Here is a 22084-nt window from a genome sequence, read left to right on the forward strand (position 1 = left end):
CCGTACTTTCCGTCACGGCGGGACAACCGTCAAAGTAAATGTCCGCTTTCTGATTTATTTCCATTTCCCTCCGAGGGAAGTTGGGGCGTTTGTGAAGCGTCTCCTGCGGCCGGAGTCTGATGTGTCGCTGAGAGGTAGGAGGAGACCGCTCGGCCCGTCGGTTTGATGCCGGTTCCCCGGGGAGGGAGAGGGGGGATTTTATTGAGAGGATGTAAAATAGAATAAATTTCTTCCTTCAGTCCTGACGAAAGGTTTCGGCCCGAAACGTCGACTAATCTTTTCAACTGATACTGACTGACCTTCTGAGTTCCTGCAGTGCATTGTGAGTGTTCATATGGTGTAATTATGTGTGATTTGTTGAGACTGTACCTGGAATATGGTGTAAAATCCCGCTCCCCACACTAACCCGGGTTATACAGACCAAAGAACAAACTGCCGGAGGAACTCAGTGGGTCGGGCAGCATCTGTGGAGGGAAATGGACCGTCAACATTTCGGGCCGAGACCCTCCCTCTGGACTGAGAGTGGACTGGAAATAGTCAGAGAAAAGAGGTGAGGGGTGGGGATGGGGCAAGAGCTGGGGAGTGAGAGGTGGATCCAGGTGAGGGGGGAGGTGGGGAGGTGGAAATAGTGACGGGGTGGGAGGTGAATGGTTGGGGCAACACGGGGCTGCAGAAGATGGAAATTAATTCCATAGAGGATCAACAAAGAGGTTAGAGAGTATTTGTTATAGAGAGTGCAATGAAAAGTCACCAGACTGATCCCTGGAGTGGTGGGGTCATCATATGAAGAAGGATCAAATATGATAACCGTTTCATTTAGAGAATTGAGGACTGAGAGGTGAACACATTGAAATGCACAATATCATTACCGGTTGAACCAGGGATCCCAGGCTCTGAAAAAGGGGGTGGATTGTCTGGGACTGAAATGAGGGGAAATGTCTCCACTCCGAGGGTGGTGAATATCTGTAAATCCCCACCACAGAGGGCGGTGAAGACTCAGTGATCGTCCTCACATAAAACAGAGGCCGGCAGATGTGTGGAGACCGGAGGGGTCGAGGAAATGAGGATCGGGCAGAAACATGTGGCTGAGATGGGAGAGCAGCCGTCATCTTGTTGATGATTAGAGGGGCTGAATGGCCACCTCCTGCTGTTTCTCAGTTGATGTTTCAGTGTTCCTGTCCAGTGAGGCCCGAGTAATGTGAATAGAAATTAGTGTTTATACACATGGATGGATTTAAATGAAACCTGCACATTTCTGTTTTGGGTCTGAATTGTGTGTTGGACCGGGATGGGAATCGAGCCTGTGACAGCATGGAAACAGGCCATCTCGGCCCTTCTAGTCCATGCTGAATGTTTACTCTCACCTCGTCCCAGGCCTCAGACCATAAACACTGGGCTGAGGCCTGGGACTAGGCCTCATTCCACTGTTTTTACCTGCTGAAGAGCAGCCAATGCGAGAGGGCGTTACCCCAGCTGACACCGTCTCCCGTACTTTCCGTCACGGCGGGACAACCGTCAAAGTAAATGTCCGCTTTCTGATTTATTTCCATTTCCCTCCGAGGGAAGTTGGGGCGTTTGTGAAGCGTCTCCTGCAGCCGGAGTCTGATGTGTCGCTGAGAGGTAGGAGGAGACCGCTCCCCTACCGGTTCCCCGGGGAGGGAGAGGGGGGATTTTATTGAAAGGATGAAGATGGTGAGAGAGGGGGTGGACAGGATGTTTGTCCCGGTGGGGACAGGAGGGGCTCATCTGTGGAAATGTCTGAGCCCACGGTGGTGGCGAGCAGAGGGATTCACCACATTGGGGGGCAAACACCGGCAGACTGTTGCCCTGCAAGCGGGGCCAATGGTCCGGGCAAAGTGACAATTATTTGTGTTTTGTTGAGACTGTACCTGGAATATGGTGTAAAATCCCGCTCCCCACACTAACACGGGTTATACAGACCAAAGAACAAACTGCCGGAGGAACTCAGTGGGTCGGGCAGCATCTGTGGAGGGAAATGGACCGTCAACATTTCGGGCCGAGACCCTCCCTCTGGACTGAGAGTGGACGGGAAATAGTCAGAGAAAAGAGGTGAGGGGTGGGGATGGGGCAAGAGCTGGGGAGTGAGAGGTGGATCCAGGTGAGGGGGAGGTGGGAAGGTGGAAATAGTGACGGGGGTGGGAGGTGAGTGGTTGGGGCAACACGGGGCTGCAGAAGATGGAAATTAATTCCATGATCGAGGAGTGAGGGGCGGAGTCACCGGGTCACGTGGGAGACCCTCCAGCCGTCACGTGATCCCGTGTCTCGCTCCCGTTAAACGCAGATCTGCAGCATTCCGAGGCCCCGCCCCGCCCCCGCCCCCGCCCCGCCCTCACAGTCCCCGGATGGGCGCTGGTTTTATTTCCGTTCTCTGTTGAAGCGGATGGTCGGCGGGGAGTCGGGGTCGTATCGCTGTCTGCGGGGCAAATAGAGCAAGTTCCCGTCGGTGAGTATTGAGGCCGGTCACCAGGGTGAACGAGACCGACAATTTCCCATCGGAGAGTACTGAAGCCGATCCCGGGGGGAGGGGGGACCTGACGTTTGGCGGTGAGTTCCGCTAACTTCCTCGAACTGGCGGCCTTGGGGTCGGTCCGAGTTGTGGGACCTTCACACTGAGCAGCCTGAGATGGGCCGCCGCTCAGCCGCTGGTGTTCTGGTCCCAGGAGCGGGATGAGGTGATGAACCCGAGACTGAACACATCCGGTGAGTTGTACCTGGGGAACTTTACCTCCATCACACGGCCCGGTCTCGGATCCAAGCTTCACCTGGATCGATAGTTGTTTTACATATTTCCAGCAGACTGCAAGCGGCCGTTCGTCCCGTTGTGTTCTTGCAGACAGCGAGGGTTAAACAGAGTAATAGCACCCTTGGGTCACTGATCCAAGTGTATGAGTAGTTTTATCTTTCCCCGTTCAGACAGGACAGTGAGATCCAGATCTCTCACGTCCTCTCGGGGGACTGGGAAGTTTATTTCCATTTTCTTACCATTGCTACGACTTTCCGAAATGCTGACAGTGTTTCCCGATATCTGGCCCGGTTAATGAGAGTATTAAGTCTTGTTCATTTATCTGGGTTTTTCACAATTATGTACACTCCCTCCAGAATTTCCAGAGGAGCAACCCAGGCTGTCTAATATTTCCACACGATTAAAATGGGGAATCTTTATTTTCTTTTACATGTACAGAGGTTGAGTGAAAACCGTGAGTTCTGTATTATCCACACAGATCAATACATTACAGCAGTACATTGAGGTAAAACAATACCAGTGTAACAAATCCTTATGGTTACAGAGAAAGTGCAGTGCAGGTAGATATGTGGTGCTAGATCACATCGATTTAGACTGTGAGGTCAGGAGTCCACTCATCCCGTTGGGGAACATTCGGTTCTCTTAACAGCAGAATGGACACCGTCCCTGAGCCTGGTGGGATGTTTCTGTTTTACTTTATCTTCGCCCCGATGGGAGGGTGAGAAGTGAGAATGTTCAGGTTGTGGGGATCTTTCATTATGTTGGCTGATTTACTGAGGCAGTGGGAAGTGTAGACTGAGTTCATGGAGGGGAGGTTGGTGTCTATGATGTACTCAGCTGTGTCCACAGTTCTCCGCTATTTCATTCAGTTAAAGGAAAAGCAGTAGCCGGATGAAGGTGTGAAGTAGCCGGATGAAGGTGTGAAGTACCCGGATGGGATACTTTCTGCGAAGCATTGATGAAGCTTGTAGAGTGGAAAAGGGCATATACCAAAGTTCTTATTGTTTGTTCTGGCTTTGGTATACTACTGGAATCTGTTAGCTACTCGTGAGTACGATTATTTCAGGATCTGTGTTTTGCTGGAGGACCATCAGAGATCGCCCTTGATCCCCTGCTCCCATCTGGCTCCATCTGCTCATCTCCTGCCCATCTTGTTCAATCTCTGTCCAGCCTGTATCCCATCACCTCAATGATATATATATACTATCTTGTTCAACCTCTGCCCAGCCTGTATACAGTACCATTGCTGCAATGATATATTTCAGCAATCTCTCTTTCAAACTTTGTCTTCATTGTGAAGTTTTGTTTTGCATCTTTTCCAGGATTGGGTTTTTGATAGCTGGAGCTACCAGAGGTTTAATTGAATACAGCAAGTGGCAGGGTAAAAGCAGCCACTTCAATTTAAGTTTCACCATTACAAAGTAGCTGCAGTGTTAATCTTTGTAATAATGGAGCTCAGAGCATCTGATGTTTGTTATTGCCTTTTTCGGTTATTTTCGGTGAGCCACTTCCCCCGTTTCCAGGGTAACAGCCCGTCAGAGCTACAGCAAGTGTTGCACTCTGTGGTCACCGCCTCTCAGCGTAGAGACAGTGGCCTCAGGAGCAAATGTAACAGAGTGACAGTGGGAGGAAAGGATGCTGTGAGCATTGACTGTATGGGATGTATTACACCAGGGTCAGAATGAACTGAGACTAACAAATGTAACAGAGTGACAGTGGGAGGAAAGGATGCTGTGAGCATTGACTGTACGGGATGTATTACACCAGGGTCAGAATGAACTGAGAACTAACAAATGTAACAGAGTGACAGTGGGAGGAAAGGATGCTGTGAGCATTGACTGTATGGAATGAATTACACCAGGGTCAGAATGAACTGAGAACTAACAAATGTAACAGAGTGACAGTGGGAGGAAAGGATGCTGTGAGCATTGACTGTATGGGATGGATTACACCAGGGTCAGAATGAACTGAGAACTAACAAATGTAACAGAGTGACAGTGGGAGGAAAGGATGCTGTGAGCATTGACTGTATGGAATGAATTACACCAGGGTCAGAATGAACTGAGAACTAACAAATGGTTTGGGGTGGGGTGGCATTTACAGTTTAGGGTGTTGTTGATATTTTACAATCAGTTACTATCTGTGCATTAAAATGAAGAGGGAGAGAATACTACAGTTGCAGGAAATTTAAAGTAAGGAGGAGAAAATACTGGAAACGCTCAGCAGATCGGCAGCATCTCGGACAGTCTCAGTTCTGAAACTGGGTCTTCCGCCATTTGTCCTTTCAGAGATGTAATCTGATGTACTGAGTTCTCAGCATTTTCTACTTTATAATTTTATATTTTGTTCCTGCTACACTGCAGGAAATATGGCAGCCAGCTGTGCTGGGCGAGATCCCACGCAGCAAGAAGATTGAACTGGCATTCACTGAGACACTGCCGCATATTACCGGCAGCAAAGAGCCCTGGGAGAGTTGGTGCCTGGGATATAATCTTGGGATGGGGGCTCCAGGAATATGGAACTGGTAGTGTTTGGGCTTCGGTCTACGTTGGTGCTTTTACAGATGTGGCTGGATGTTCCTCCTTCCGCAGTGAAGCAGACGTCTCCGGGGGCTGGATATTGGTAGTGTGAATCTCTCAGTGTGAGATGTGGGAAAGATGTGCGAGGCTCTCGGTGTGGGCTGTGACACTCAGAGGTTGGATTCTGGGATACCACACATGTTTTCACCCAGATAAAATGAATCAGGGGATCAGGTTGTCCAGGTTTATGAGACATTGAGTGAGTATTTCTGTTCTGTGCTCAGATGTTTGGTTCTGAAGTTCCTTTGGAAGCAAAGCAGGAAATGAGTTTCCATTCCATCCCTCACAGGGAGTGGCTGTGATTAAATACGCTGTTGTCTGTTTGCACCAGTAGAGAAAGACAGGGGTTTCAGAATTCAATTGACATTTTGAAATTCCCCCTCACTGTCACCTGTCTGTCTGCCGGTGGGAGTCAAAGAGCAACTCAAGATGCTGAAGATAGAACAGAACATGGAACAGTACATCACAGGAACAGACACATCGGCCACAATGGTGTGCCAAACCAGATAAAAAGTAAATCAACCCCCGCCCCCGAAAACTAATGTCTCCTACCTACACAATGTCCATATCCTCTCAATCTTCCTCACACCCATGTGCCTATCTAAACGTCTCTTAAAAGCCTCCAATGTGTTTGCTTCCACCACCATAACGGACAGCGCATTCCCGGCATTTACACCTCTCTGAGTAGAACAACTTACTCTCACATTTACTTTGCATCTACTCCCTCACACCTTCATTGCATGCTTTCTGGTATTAGACATTTCTAAACAGTGAAAAGATTCTCCCTGTCTACTCTATCTATGTCTTTCATAATCTTATAAACCTCTATCCGATCTTCCCTCAGTCCCTACCACTCCATGGAGAACAACCCAAGATTTTCCAATAAAAACTGGATGATGTTTGAATCCATTCTGACGAAAGGTCAGGAAACCCAATCACTAACATTTTTCCTTTCCCCACAGATGTTCCTTACCTGCTGAGTGATTCTAGTGATTCCAGTTTCTCTTTATTACATTCACCGTGAAACATTTTAAATCTCCTGCGAATGGACCAGTGCACCAGCGCTCATTTTGTGAGAGTTGATAGAAGAGTAAGGAAACCAGAGCTTTTACCAATGCATTATCCTGGGAGCAATTGTCCTGTTTTTCCCGGAAATGTATTCAGTATGGTTGTTGCTAACAAGGTTCAAAGAATAATCTGAGGAATAAGCTTTATGCACGAGGAGCATTTGATGGTCCTGGGCCTGTGCTCAGAGGGATGGTGGTTGGGGTTTGTGGGGGGGGGGCAAGAAGTTAGGGCGGGGGTGATTATTTACACCAACTGAACAACAGCAAATCTGGATGCAGTGGGAATGGAGAGGGTGTCTTGATTAGATAGGGAGTCTGGGATCTGAGAGTGCTGCCTCAGAATAAACAGACTTCACTTTAAATTAAAACGGCGATGAGAGCAATTACTTTAGCTAAATGTTGGTTCATCTGTGGAGTTTGATGTCACAGAGGGTGGTGGAGGCTACCGCTGGGTATATTTATGTTCTGGTTTGCTAAATAGGCTGAGTGTTATAGCAGGGAAGCAAGAATACACTGTTAGAAAAAGAATCCTCCATGATTGATTATGGAGCAGACTAGAATGACCATATCACCTAATTCTACTCCTATGTATTATGACTTGTATCTTATACCATGACTGAATGCAGATTTCTTTGTATCCTATCACAAAGAAGAGAAAATCTGAAGTTTCTGGAAATCCAAGCAACAGACACAAAGTGCTGGAGGAACTCAGCAGGCCAGGCAGCGTCTATGGAAGATAGTAGAGTTGACATACAGATTCTGCCTGGTCTAATGAGTTCCTCCAGCATTTTGTGTGTGTTCCTTTGAATCCCATGTCAGGCTTTGTAAAGTGTGAGGGGCAGTTACAGATTTCTTCACTCGGATACTTATATATGCGTTCAAAATTTAAATTTCAATGAGTTTAATGCTTTGTTCTCCTTTGTATTAGTAAAGTGCTTCATTATCTCTCCGGTTAAAGTTAGATCTGGGCTGAGAGATTTATTGGAAGAAAAGCCCATGACTGGAACAAAACCACAACTGAAGATGAGGGAACAGCAACAATGAAACAGCCCGAGGACTGAGAGCACCAACTGAAGGGAACCCTTCTGAATCACAGTTTCCATTGATTCACTCAGGAGAAAGTTTGGTGAGTCTCAGTTACTCAAACGCTAGTCCTTTAGACATTACATTTCTGTACCATGAGAAGTAGGAAATAGCTGAAGTGAGACATAATAAGCCTAGAAATACCATTTATGCCTCTATCAGACCCAGTTACAATCATTCCAGATCTACTAATGTGCTGTCAGCATCAGCTCTGTGAAGCCATGCACATTCCCTCATATTGTTTGCTCATTTCAAACATCATTTCTGATGTTTCCTTGCTTGTCTGTGTTAGGTCACAATTATCTCAAAATGCATTGAGAATTTCCTCCCTTTAGAAGACGCCACAGTTGTTTCCTGCAGTCGTGATTGCAGAAATGTGGAATTACCATGAACTACAGCAACGTGTCATTGATTCCTCCGTCTATTGCAAGCTGTAATGATATAGTTGCCCTCTAGAATATGATTGAGCAAACCCTCTTGAAAACAAATGCCCCAGCACCACATTTCATTCAGTCCTAACTAGCAAATGCTAATCAATAATTTACATTTACAAACCCTGTCGTCATCAAGTACTTTTCTACTAATAAATTGTCAGAACCTACAGATCTGTGATGAAGCAGAATTAGGTTTTACAATGAAGTTATGTTCCCGTTTGACCCTGTGCCAAAGGCATGGGTTATATCTGTACTTGAGATGAACAAATGTTCTTGCAGCCAGGTCCGCTGGAGCTGCCAAGGCTGGTTTAAACTCAGTCATTGTGGGATGGGAACCGGAATGTTTGGTCAGATGATAGAAGAGTTGATATAAAGGTGGATGCAACGTTCAGAGAGACTGTGGAAGGATCGGTTGTGGACAGGGCATCAGGTTGTGAGTTGGAAATGTGTTTAATTCAATACAACAAGTATTAAGAATAAAAGTAACTTAGAACATGGATGGTACATGTTATCACCATTACACAGACCTGACTGTTACAAGGGCAGGATTGGTATTTGATGATCCAGGTTTTAGTTGTTTCATAATACATATGGGGGGGGGGGTGAAAGGGAGAGAATTGTCTTACTAATGAGGGATGGTATCACAGCTACATAAACAGAGGACATCAATGTGGGTGAAATTCAGAAATAGGAAGGGGGCCATCATTCTGTGAGTATTCTATAGGCCTTCCCCAAAGCCACAGGGATAATGAGAGCAGATAACTTGGCAGCGTTGGGAAAGGTGCAGAAGCAACAAGGTTGTTATCATTGTTGATCTCAACTTTCCTGATGTTGATCCCACCTCCTTGTTCCAAAATGTGTCAATGGGGCAGTATGTGTTGTGTGTCCAGGAAGGATTCTTGACACAGTATGTGGATGGGCTAACTGGAGGAGTTGCCATACTGTATCTAGTATGAGGCAATGATGCTGGTCAGGTGACAGATGTCACAATGGGTGACCCTTTTTGAGATAGTGACCACAACACCCCAACTTTTATCATAGTCATGGACAAGGATAGTAGCAGACGATACAAGGCAGTATTTAATTGTAGGATGGATAGTTACAATGGTATTCAGAGCAACTTGGGAGTGTAAATTGGGAAAACATTTTTAAAGGGAAATGCACAATGGAACTGTGAAGGCTGTTTCAGGAACACTTCAATGCAGTTCGAGGTAGATTTGTTCCACAAAAAGTGAAAGAATGTTTATATAAACAAACCGTGGTTCACAAGAGATGGGACCATTTAAGCAACAGGGAAAAGGACTCATTATTTAGGTTTAGGAAGCAACATTCAAGCAAGGCTCCAGAGAATTATAAGGTAGCCTGGATGGAGCTTAAGAAGTGACTTAGAAGTCAAAGGGAACTTGAAGTCCTTGGGAAGTAGGATAAAGGAAAGCTCAAGGCGTTCTACATGTGGGTGAAGAAGAGGAGGGAGAATAGATTGAAGGTAGGACTAGAACTACTCAGGAGCAAAGGTGGAAACGTGCCTGGAGGATGCGGTGATAGGCGAGGTGTTCAATGAATGCTTTGGTTCAGAGTTACCAATGAGATGGACAGTGATTGTGACGATAACATAGCAGCATGGAAACGTTAAGAAAGAGATGTTGTTGAATCTACCAATATACACCACGTTACCAGAGGAAGTGAGGGGGGAGGTTACGGGGCATTGACAATGATCATTGTATCCTCTCTGGCCACAGGGATAGTAACACATGATTGGAGGCTGTCAAATGTTGTTCTGTAATTCAATAAACCCAGTGGGTTTAATCCTGGGGATTATAGACCAATGAGTGTTACATCAGGGGTGGGCCAACCCTTGGAACGGATACTTGGGGACAGCATTTGGAGAAGCATAAACTTATTACGGGTTGCCATTTTGGCTTTTTGATGGTGGGAGGGTGGGGGAGTGGATGTTGTACGTTGAACTCCAGGAAAGCCTTTGGCAAGATGCCTCATGACAGCTTGGTCTGGAAGATAAGGTCTCATGAGGTACAGGGAGAGAAAGTTAGACAGATTTAAAAATTGCCTTGAAGGTAGCAAGCAAAGAGTGGTGGTTGAAGGTTTCTCCTCAGAATGGAGGCAGGTAACTAGTGGTGAACCACAAAACTACAATTTGGGACATTTGATATTTGTTATTTGATAGCAATGATTTGAATGCAAGTGTGCAAGCTTGACCAGTAAGTTCACAGATGACACAAAATTAGTAGATGGTACTCACAGTGAAGATTATCATAGTTTATAGGGTATCTAAATGGGCAGAGGAGTGGTAAATAGATTGTAAAACCAACAGGAGCAACAACATTTTCATGCTGAGGCTGGTGATGATGTGGTGGGTACGGACAGAGGAAGTGGATGAGGCAGCACAATTGTATAATTCTAGAAGCAGTTGGGATGTTTAGATGGTGTGAAGAGGCCAGGAGGGAAATGGGCCCAACACAGGAAATTGGGACCATCTCTGTGGGCACTGTGGTCAGCATTGTCTCGTTGGGCTGAAGGGTCTGTGTCTGTGATCTGTTGCTCTGTGACTCTATCAGTAGGATTCGCCAGATATCACTGTTCAGACATGCAGACGTGGTAACAGTTAACAGGAAATGTTTGGTCCCTAAGTGAACTGCTGCTCTGATACAGGGGATGGCGATACTGTCACATTTGCAAAGTATTCCTACTCTCTCTGACTCACTGTCTGCTTGTTGTGTAATTCAGGGCATCACCAACAGGTGGAGCTGTCCTGCACCATGACCAAAGTGTAAACAAGACGACGACAATCAACAATCGTCAGTCAGAATCAGAATGGCTACAGGTACGTTCACTGGGATCTTTATAATTAAACATCTGCTCTGTTGGTGCACAATAGTTCAGATGAAGAAACTTACACAGGCGCTAACAGGGCAGAGAAAAGTTTCATCAAGCAGTGTCAATGATTGCACTGGTAAAGCGGCTTTGTGTAATTGATCAGTCCAACAGTTCCAGCACAGGAACCTGACACCAGTAATGGTCGAATGACTCCGCTCACCAGGCAAAGCTTCACCTGAGTGAAAAGAGCCGGAGACCCTGAATCAGCAGGTTGAGAGTGAAACACAAACAGGAATGTGACAATGGTGTTGTTTTAAGTAAAAGTCCAGGCTCAGGGTTTGTTGCACATCAGAGCCTCTTTAGAGGTGAAAGACATCTCCAACTTCCATTTATAAAATTCAGAAACAGGTGATAAGAGCATTTCCGGGATTTCAGATATTGTGTGATGATATAATATTTCAGGTTTTGGCAGGGCAGCTATCAACTGCCCCCTCGATGCGGAAAGTAGATGAGGGGAATTTTCCAAACTCTGTTTTCTGTAACTGAGCCGAGAACATTGCCAGCCTTGGAAATGGCTGAGGATCAGGAGACACTTCATTTTAGTAAACTTGTGGTCTGCTTTGTTGCATCACTGTCTAGTATGGAGGGGCTACTGCACAGGACCGAAAGAAGCTGCAGAAGATTGTAAATCTAGTCAACTCTATCTTGGGCACTAGCCTACAAATTACCCAGGACATCTTTAGGAAATGGGGTCTCGGAAAGGCAGCGTCCATTATTAAGGACCTCCAGCACCCAGGGCATGCCCTTTTCTCACTGTTACCATCAGAAAGCAGGTATAGAAGCCCGAAGGCACACACTCAGCGATTCAGGAACAGATTCATCCCCTCTGCCATCCAATTCCTAAATGGCCACTGAATCTTTGGACACTACCTTACTTTTTTTAAAAATATACAGTCTTTCTGTTTTTGCACTTTAAAAAAAATCTATTCAATATACGTAATTGGTTTACTTGTTTATTTATTATTATTGTTATTATTTTTAATTTTATTTATTATTATTTTTCCCTGCTAGATTATGTATTGCATTGAACTGCTGCTGCTAAGTTAACAAATTTCACGTCACATGCCGGTGATAATAAACCTGATTCTGATTCTGTTTTAATACCCTGATCCATGTCTGGTCTGTGGCCAAATGGTGAACATGAGTTCTCAATATTTCTCTCTTGAGATGATCTGCTAACTGAATTTAATTTCCCAGTATCTCTGATGGGAGACCCGGTATAACCAATGACCAACTATCTGTCTCCTGTTGTCACAATAGGGGCGTTGGGAACAGACCAAAATGCGAGACACAGACACTGAAGTACAAGGATCTGGACTTGACTAGAGTAGGGATGTGACAGGATTCAGACCAGGAGCAGGGACAGGAACGCAGACTTGGGCTAGGGAAAGCGGCACCAAGACTAGGAACCATGGACTAGGAGACAAGGCTTGTACTCCGAGCCTGAGACTGGACAAGGACACAGAACCTGGGTCTTGCCTCGGGCTCAGACCCCAGAACCAGGCAAGGACATGACATGGCTTCAGGACAGGACATGGCTGGGGTCTAGAGGACTGAGCTTAGAGACAGGCTAGGGTCTTTGCTCTTGAGGCCTGAGGCTGGGGCCTTGGGTGTTGAGCTTGGCTTGAGGCTGGGGCCTTGGGTCTTGAGCTTGGCTTGAGGCTGGGGCCTTGGGTCTTGAGCTTGGCTTGAGGCTGGGGCCTTGGGTCTTGAGCTTGGCTTGAGGCTGGGGACTTGGGTCTTGAGCTTGGCTTGAGGCTGGGGTCATGGGTCTTGAGCTTGGCTTGCAGGCTGGGAGCTTGGCTGCGGGATCGTCGAGGCTTGGGTTCTCGGAGCTTGGCTGCGGGATCGTCGAGGCTTGGGCTCTCGGAGCTGGGCTGCGGGATCGTCGAGGCTTGGGTTCTCGGAGCTCAGAGACAGACCGGGAACTGAACATCAACACAGAGCCGGGACTTATCCTTCGACAAGCCGGGACTCATCATTAACATGACACTAACATGAGACAGGACAGAACATAGACATCGAGCCGGGACTTGTCCTAAGACAAGCCAGGACTCAACTTCATCTCCACACGAAGGTGGTTCAGGTCCCTCCATCAGGTAACGGCAGAATGGCGGACTTGCCCCACGGAGGCGAGGACAAGACAAGACAAGACAGGACCCTCCGCAGGGCAACGGCAAAACGGCCTGTCTTACCCCACGGAGGTGAGGACAAGGAGAGACAAACACCAAAGAACGACAGACAGTTCCATCTCTGCTCTGGGGTAACTCCGAGTCTCGTTTCGGCCGGCAACCTCAGCTGGCCACGGAAATACCTGGATCCCAACCTAGCTCAGAGTGGCTGACGGCCACTCAGCTGACCCGGGAAACAGCCAAATCCATACCACAAAGACTACTTTAAAATGAGTGGTAACAAGGCTCCGTGAAGTGGTGGTCCTCCAACCAGGCCGAGAGATCACAAATGGTTTCACTAGCCTTCCATCAGCAGGTTGCTCCACGGGGGACTGACAAGACAAACCAGCCGCCCACACTCGACCCCAATGCTACTTACATTGCAAGCCCCAAAATCGAATTAGGTGCCTATGATTAATTTAACCAAACGAGGGACAGCTGAAAGACCCGGAGTCCTGAGTCCACGGACCAGACCATGAACCGGAATGTGGACTTCACAGACCGGACCATGACATAACCATTATTGGGACTTGGTTGCACCCAACAGTCTGAGGGATTTAGAGGAAAAAATCTGTAGAGGGATCGCAGACCATACCTAGAAACAAAGGTTGATTCAGTCACTGATTTTAACTTTCCATATATTGACTGGGACTCCCATTCTGTAAAAGTAGATGGGGTAGAGTTTGTCTAATGTGCCCTTAATCATTGCGTAGAATTCCTGATGCAGAAGTGTGCAATAAGTTGTGAGGAAATAATCCAGGGCTGGTGACAGAAGTTAGTGATCATAATGCCATGAATTTCAAAGTAAATATGGAAAAAGAGAGGTCTGGATCATAGGTTGAGATTCTAAATTGGAGAAAGCACAATTTTGATGGTGTCAGAAAGGATCTGACAAGTGTGGTTTGGGACAGGCTGTTTTCTGGCAAAGGATTAATTGTAAGAGGGAGGCCTTCAGAAGTGAAATTTTGACAGTGTGGAGTTTGTACGTGCCTACCAAAATAAAAGTTGAAAGGTAACTGGTGCAGGGAACCTTGGTGTTCAACAGATATTGAAGCCTCGGATATTTTGATCCTCTAAATGCCTCAGACTGTTGGGTGCTACCAAGACTCATTAATGACTACAATATCATAATTCCACACCCTGAGCTCATCTGACTTTTCTTTTATTCGTCATTTGTAGATATCTAAAAGCTTCCCAATAGTTTTTGCTCTTTTGTTTGCCCTCTCTTTGGCTTTTATGTTGGCTTTGGCTTCTCATTTCAGCCATGGTTGTGTCCTTCTGCCTTTCCAATGCTTCCAATTCTTTGGGATGTATCGATCACTCAGCTCCCAAATTGCTCCCAGAAACTCCAGCCACTGCTGCTCCATTGTCGCTCCATTGTCACTCCTACCTTTTCCCTTCCAAAAAAGTTTGGCCAGCTTCTCTGTCATAGAAACATGGAGAAGTTCAGTATGGAAACAGGCTATTTGACCCATCTAGTCAATACCGAAAAAAAACACATAAGCTGTCTGATGCAACTACCTGCACCGGGACAATTGCCCTTCGTACCCCTACTATCCAGGCTCCCATCCAAACTTCTTTTAAATGGTGAAACTGAACTCATATTCAACACTGGTGCTGGCATCTCATTCCACACTCTCATGACCATTTCAGTAAAGAGCTTTTCAAAATGTTTCCATTAAATTTTCATCTTTCCCACTTACCCATCACCTCTGGTTGTTGTCCCACCCAACCTCAGTGGAAAAAGCTGCTTGCATTTACCCTATCTATGCCCTCATAACTTTGTATACTTCGAACAAATCCTCAAAGTAATGTATGATTTCCTTGTTTATGTTTAGAGCCTTTTTTAGATGTATAAGATGATGATGTGGATTGATCATGTGGATAGCCAGATTTTTCATTCCCGGGGCTGAAATGGCTATCACGTGGGGCATAGTTTTAAGGTGCTTGGAAACAGATACCAAGGGAATGTCAGGGGTAAGTTTTTCACAAAGAGTGTGGCGGGTGCGTGGAATGCACTGCTGGCTATTTGCATGAGGGTGTTTCAGTTACTGTGGGGCCAGGAACCCATGCAGCACAGTGGGAACAGGGAATAATACCAATGGAGAGAGTCAAACTGAGCCAGGTCACAGATTGGAGACGGCAGAAATGCCCCATTCTTATAGAGACAGGAAGAGCATCAGAGAGTTTAATGGTTATTCCAGATACCAGCACTGTGCACAGTTAGAAGATGATTTCTCCCTCCAAATTGTGTTGAACCTCACTGTAACAGTGTGATACCAGATCACACCTTGACAACTCAAGTGATCTCATTTGAAATTTTGTCCTACACCTATTGATGGATTTTGTAAATCTTTTTACAGGTTACAAATGACAAGGAATTTGTCTATGGGAATCTCGAACACAATACGCCAATTTTGCTGTCTCTGACCAGATATTTAAGAAGTGGAGCAAGGGATTCACTCGATCATCCTTCCTGCTCAGACTGTGGGGAGGGATTCACTTGATCATCAGACCGACTGGCATTCCCGTCATTTTACACAGGGGGGAACCCATTCATCTGCTCAGACAGTGGGAATGGATTCAGTCAGTCATCTCATATGAAGGTATATTAGCAAGTTCACACTGGGACAAGGCCATTCACCTTTTCTGTGTGTGAGAAGGGATTCAGTTGGTCTTCCCACCTGTGGACACTCCATTCAGTTCACACTGGGCAGAGGCTGGCCATCTGCTGAATTTGTGGGGAAGGATTCACTTGGTCATCTGAACTAATGGCTCACCAGCGAGTTCACACCGGGGAGCGGCTGTTTACTTGCACGGACTGTGGGAAGGGATTCACTTGCTCATCTAAACTAAAGGTACATCAGAGACTTCACACTGGGGAGTGGCCGTTCACCTGCTCAGACTGTGGGAAGGGATTCACTGAGTCATTTCCCCTCAAAAGGCACCAGTCAGTTCACACCGGGGAGCGGCCATTTACCTGCTCAGACTGTGGGAAGGGATTCACTGAGTCATTTCACCTCAGAAGGCACCAGTCAGTTCACACTGGGGAGAGGCCATTCACCAGCTCGGACTGTGGGAAGGGATTCACTGAGTCATTTCACCTCAGAAGACACCAATCAGTTCAAACTGGGAAGAGGCCATTCACCTGCTCAGACTGTGGGAAGGGATTCACCGTATCAGCTCACCTATTGATTCACCAGTCAGTTCACACTGCAGTGAGGGATTTCACCTGCTCAGTCTGTGATAAGACATTCACTCAGTCATCCAATCTGCAGAGACACCAGCGAGTTCACACCGGGGAGAAGCCGTTCACCTGCTCAGACTGTGGAAAGGGATTCACTCGGTCATCCCACCTGCAGAGTCACCAGCGAGTTCACACTGGGGAGTGGCCGTTCACCTGCTCAGACTGTGGGAAGGGATTCACTCAGGCATCTCACCTACGGAGACACCAGTCAGTTCACACTGGGGAGAGGCCGTTCACCTGCTCAGTCTGTGGGAAGACATTCACTCAGTCATCCAACCTACAGACACACCAGCGAATTCACACTGGGGAGAAGCCTTTCACCTGCTCAAACTGTGGGAAGGGATTCACACAGTTAGCTAGCCTACAAGCACACCAGTCAGTTCACACTGGGAAGAGGCCATTCACCTGCTCAGACTGTGGGAAGGGATTCACTACATCGTCTCACCTACTGAGTCACCAGTCAGTTCACACTGGGGAGAAGCCATTCAACTGCCCAGACTGTGGGAAGAGATTCTCTCAGTCATCTCACCTACATACACACCAGCGAGTTCACACTGGGGAGAAGCTGTTCACCTGCTCACACTGTGGAAAGGGATTCACTCGATCATCCACCCTACAGAGTCACCAGTGAGTTCACACTGCGGAGTGACTGTTCAGCTGCTCAGACTGTGGGAAGGGATCCACTCAGGCATCTCACTTACCGAGACACCAGTCAGTTCACTCTGGGGAGTGGCCATTCACCTGCTTAGACTGTGGGAAGGGATTCAGTCAGTCATCTGATCTGTTGGCACACCAGCGAGTTCACACTGGGGAGAGGACTTTCACCTGCTGTGAATGTGGGAAGGCATTAACACGATCATCTCATCTACCAAAACACCAGCGAGTTCACACTGGTTAGAGGCTGATCACCTGCTCAGACTTTGGGAAGAGATTCTCTCAGCCATCTCCACCAAATATGCATCATTGAGTTCACACTGGGGAGAGGGCCGTTCACCTGTTGTGAACGGGGAAGGGATTCATTCAGTAATCTAACCTTGTGACACACTACCAGGTTCACACTGGGGAGAAAGTTTCAATAAGCTGCATGCTGGATATTTGTCCATTCCTGTTGCTGAATGCAATTTCAAGAGTGACTGTCGGTGCTGAACTCTGCAATTATTGCTGCTGCTCACCACACCCAGTTCTGCACCCTGGTCACTGGGCATGGGAGGAGTTTCTTCTGCTGCATATTCACCTTTAATGGGACTGGAGTTTAATATTCTTGATCTGAGACAAATAAATCAGTTCTATTTTGAACTCTGTCTTCAGTACTTCGTGAATTTATAACACACCTAGTGTACAGTAGAGAGTCAACTGAGGCCGGCTGGACACTGCCAGTGTTTGTGATCTACAACAGTCCTTTAAAATCCTCCACTGTTGTTCTCCTTTCGCTCTCCCTGTGGGATGGGTTCCAGTCACCACTTTTGGGTGAAGACGTTTCCTTTGAATTTTCTGCAGACTGAAGAAGTTGAACTGACTGCAGTTCTGTCTGAGATGTTCTTTGCCTCTCAACTCTCTGGGCTGAGGAAGAATGACATTGGGAATTAACCACCTTATTCAGGTCTTATTTCCACATTATGGGTCATTTTTTCCTGCTTCTAAAGGGTTGTTAGAGAACACCACTGTCCTCTAAAGACTGAAGGCAGAATGGGAAACCATCAGTTGGATGTTCAACGGAGCAGGATCAGAAACCAGAGGCGGGTCTGCACAGGGCAGAGTTTGGGACTCTGGACGATGGTCGGTATAAGAACGTATGATGAGGAGAAGGGAATCAGCAGTGGGGCGTGGCAACGAATGACAGAGTAGCAACATTTGGAGGGTAATTGGCAGAGAAAATAATTTGTTTGTCTGACTGACGACACAAACAATACCTGTGGTGAGATGCTCCACTGGTCGAGGAACATGTGTGTGTTGGGAATGGTTACATCTATTGAGGGAGTTGTTCCTGCTTGTTTATCCCATAATATTAAATCCGGATGGTTATTTTAGATTACCCTCTGTGTAATAATGTATTGATTATCATATAAATTGTGCAATTCTGTCCCGATCTGGATCAGGCTTTATGGTGCTCTGATGAAGTCATTCCTAAGTTTGTATTTTAAAGCAAGATTTTGGTGAATGATATTTGCCACTTGATTGTAGCTGCATAGGTAATCAGATTGAGTTAAACTGCTGCAGGATCCTGGAATGAGTTTGATTGTCTCTGGTTTCTCTTGGCAGTTTCTGCATGGATTGCTTGTTTGTTTGTATTGTACGTATTTTTAAAAATTTTTTTGTAAACCACCTTGTCCTGTACTTCTGCAAGGAATCCCTCTGTATCTGGGAAGAGGTCTCCAACTCTCAGTTTAGATACAGGTTTCCCCCGCCATCCGAAGGTAGAGTGTTCCTATGAAACGGTTCGTAAGCCGAAATGTCGTAAATCGAAGAAGGAATTAACATTTATTTATTAATATGGGAAAAATTTGTGAGCGTTCGCAGACCCAAAAATAACCTACCAAATTATGCCAAACAACATATAAAACCTAAAATAACAGTAACACCTAGTAAAAGCAGGAATGATATGATAAATACACAGCCTATATAAAGTAGAAATACTTTTCCACAATCATTACTGAACTGTTCTCCGTAGCGAAAATCTCACGCAAGCGCCGTCGGCAGAAAATCTCACGCAAACGCTGTTGGCAAAAACACGCGCAAGCGCTCTCCAGTAACCTTTAAGCTATGAAGCTGCCAAATCCTACCAAATAACACTTAAAAATACACAGCCGATGTAAAGTAGAAATAATGTATGTACAGTGTAGTATCACTTACTGGAATTGGGAAGACAGCGCAGAGCACACGGATGATGGTGTGTTAGACTGAATCGATGCAGGTTGGCTGGTGTCGTGGCCCCCACCCTCCAGGCCATCAACCCGATACATTGCCGCGAAGAACGCAGCGGTCCAGCGGTAGCCGGGAGGCATCCTGCACATCTTAAAAAAAAGCCAAAACAAACATGCTAATTAATTAGGTGCCACCCGTTATTGTCGGCCCAGAAGAGTGCCGATTTCCGATTGCGTCGTCTCTGATCTGGGCTGACAATTACGTGTCGGCACCTAATTAATTAGCATTTTTATTTCGGCTTTTTTTCTTGTGCTGTGTGCCTCCCAGCTGGCTTTGCATTCTCCGCGAATCGGTATCTGTCCATGGCCAAGGGGTTGGGGTGGTGGGACACTGGGGTGTCATCTCGTCACCTGTTTCCATTAGAGCAGGCAGCTCTTTACCTTCTATCTCTGCCCGCCTCGATGTCGAAGGTCGAGGTTCATCGTCTGCTGTGGCTGATGTGGGAGACTTGCCTGACTGCTGAGCCTCGCGCATTTTTCCATCACACAGTTCTTTAATAAGGACTCAAACCGTCCTGCAAATATCCCCTAATCCAACGTACCCTTTCAAAATTAAAGTCGTAATTTATCATTACTCATTTGGTTTCGATTGTTATCATTTTTTCTTCCAATTGCATCAGCTCTTCATCTGTCAGTTCTTGGTGATAGGATTCCAAAACCTCTTTAACATCATGTTCGTCAGCTTCCACAAGCCAAACTCACGTTGTCCTTACTTCGTTCACCACGATCAAAACGCTTAGTTATGTCTATTTTTACCGTAAGTGTAACACCCCAATGAGCTCTTTCAGGCTTTTCCGATACCATAGAACTCATCTTGCAAACGGTTGCTCACAGGCTCGTGTTAAAGCAAAGCAGATCCGAATCCGAGGGAGAGCGGCTGCTCGGGGCGCGCTGATTTTTTTATCGCGCGTTGAATCTTTTTTTTGTAACAGTGAAAACACCTTCTGAAAGCGAAAACAGGGTACTAATGTAGGTCTTTCGTAACAGTGAGGTTTCGTAAAGCGAACGTCCGAAAAGTGGGGGACACCTGTACTCGATACTTCCTTGCCAATATCTAGTCTGCTCAGATCGTTGGGATGTCTCCCATGGAGGGTCAAAATCATTCCACTGGTTAATGTTTTCTTCCATGTTGATGATTTATTTTTCTGAGTTAGCCTCTCATTTAAGTTTTCTGGTCTGTATTTCTTATCACAATTGCATATACAGACATGGAGCGTTCAATCCTGTTCATTTCTGATGAAAATACATACTTAGAAGCGTAAGGGGTTTCTTCTTCATGTTAACTGCTACGGCTAATAAAATGGCTTCTCTGTAATATTAACTGCTGATGCAAGGGGTTCTCTGTCGCAGCATATTTGGGTTATAATCATAGATAACTTGACTTTGGAGTGCCATTGCTAAGCAACAGAATAGATGTTATTCTTTCTTGTGTGTGAAAGCTATTGTGTTTCGTGGGCTTTGTTCAGAAGGCACGATGGGGACTGAGAGAGGAGACGCGACCCGCGAGATGCTGTAAACTGGGCGACTGAACAGACCCCGAGCGGGAGTCTGAGGCCCAGGGTCTTCGGCAAGGAGAGGAGACGAGGACAGACTCGTGAGGAGTATTTTGGTCGACCACCGAGGGTGGTCCCATTCGAGGGTCGGCAGAGTTCGGAGGACATCGACTGGAGGAAAGGATACCCGATTCGTGACCTCCAACGAATTATTTGTGCACACAACTGATGGAGTTACTGACTTGGCGCCTTGATTGTATTTGTTCCTACTGACCCATCACCAAGAAGTACTCACGAAGTGTAATCATTTAATCGCATATGGTGTACTGTCTGTTATTTGGCGGTGTGGGGAACATCACACAGCATCCACACAAACTCGATTACCCAGTTTGGCAGAGCCGGAGACTGCTCCCCCGAGACGAAACTGAGCTGAGCGAGCCTGAGGCTTACCAGAAGGCTACAGAAGTTTTATCTGACTGTTGTGTGTGTTTTTTTTTCCATGTGTGTTATTTCTCTTCCTCCTCCTGTCCATGGTAGTGCTAATCTTAAGTGGGTCTGAGTGTAAATAGACTTTTTCTAAAGTTGTCATTTCAGTTCTTATTTATCTTTCTAAATTTTACTGATTGAAATGGGACTAAGATATTTTCATTAAAAAAGTCAATGTCGGAAATGATGAAAATATTTTTTGCCTTTGTTGTATTTGTTAACTATTGAGCTCTGTTTGGCAGGTTTTGCAATGGCAAGCATTTAAAGGTTGCATGGATGAACTACAACAATTGTTCATCCCAGTTTGGCAAAAGAATAAATCAAGGAAGGTAGTGCACTCGTGGCTGACAAGAGAAATTAGGGATAGTATCAATTCCAAAGAAGAAGCATACAAATTAGCCAGAGAAAGTGGCTCACCTGAGGACTGGGAGAAATTCAGAGTTCAGCAGAGGAGGACAAAGGGCTTAATTAGGAAGGGGAAAAAAGATTATGAGAGAAAACTGGCAGGGAACATAAAAACGGACTGTAAAAGCTTTTATAGATATGTAAAAAGGAAAAGACTGGTAAAGACAAATGTAGGTCCCCTGTAGACAGAAACAGGTGAATTGATAATGGGGAGCAAGGACATGGCAGACCAATTGAATAATTACTTTGGTTCTGTCTTCACTAAGGAGGACATAAATAATCTTCCAGAAATAGTAAGGGACAGAGGGTCCAGTGAGATGGAGGAACTGAGCGAAATACATGTTAGTAGGGAAGTGGTGTTAGGTAAATTGAAGGGATTGAATGCAGATAAATCCCCAGGGCCAGATGGTCTGCATCCCAGAGTGCTTAAGGAAGTAGCCCAAGAAATAGAGGATATATTAGTGATAATTTTTCAAAACTCGTTAGATTCTGGACTAGTTCCTGAGGATTGGAGGGTGGCTAATGTAACCCCACTTTTTAAA

At 46.1% G+C, this 22084-nt stretch overlaps 1 long non-coding RNA gene and 1 pseudogene across 7 annotated transcripts; both read left to right on the forward strand.

Moving 5' to 3' along the window:
- Nucleotides 1-21651, forward strand: LOC134341863 (uncharacterized). 7 transcript variants are annotated; one of them, XR_010016887.1, is made up of 6 exons: nt 1486-1620; nt 5678-5856; nt 6306-6433; nt 7339-7536; nt 10670-10766; nt 20625-21651. It is a non-coding gene; the product is annotated as an uncharacterized LOC134341863 (long non-coding RNA). The 7 variants fall into 7 exon arrangements; XR_010016886.1 differs by having other exon boundaries at nt 7369-7536; XR_010016889.1 differs by lacking the exons at nt 1486-1620; nt 5678-5856 and adding an exon at nt 1-134 and having other exon boundaries at nt 7369-7536.
- LOC134341856 (zinc finger protein 229-like) lies at nt 15355-18371 on the forward strand (annotated as a pseudogene).
- Nucleotides 21652-22084: the final 433 nt, after the last annotated feature.

This window comes from Mobula hypostoma, unplaced genomic scaffold (genome assembly GCF_963921235.1).
Source record: "Mobula hypostoma unplaced genomic scaffold, sMobHyp1.1 scaffold_53, whole genome shotgun sequence".
NCBI lineage: Eukaryota > Metazoa > Chordata > Chondrichthyes > Myliobatiformes > Myliobatidae > Mobula > Mobula hypostoma.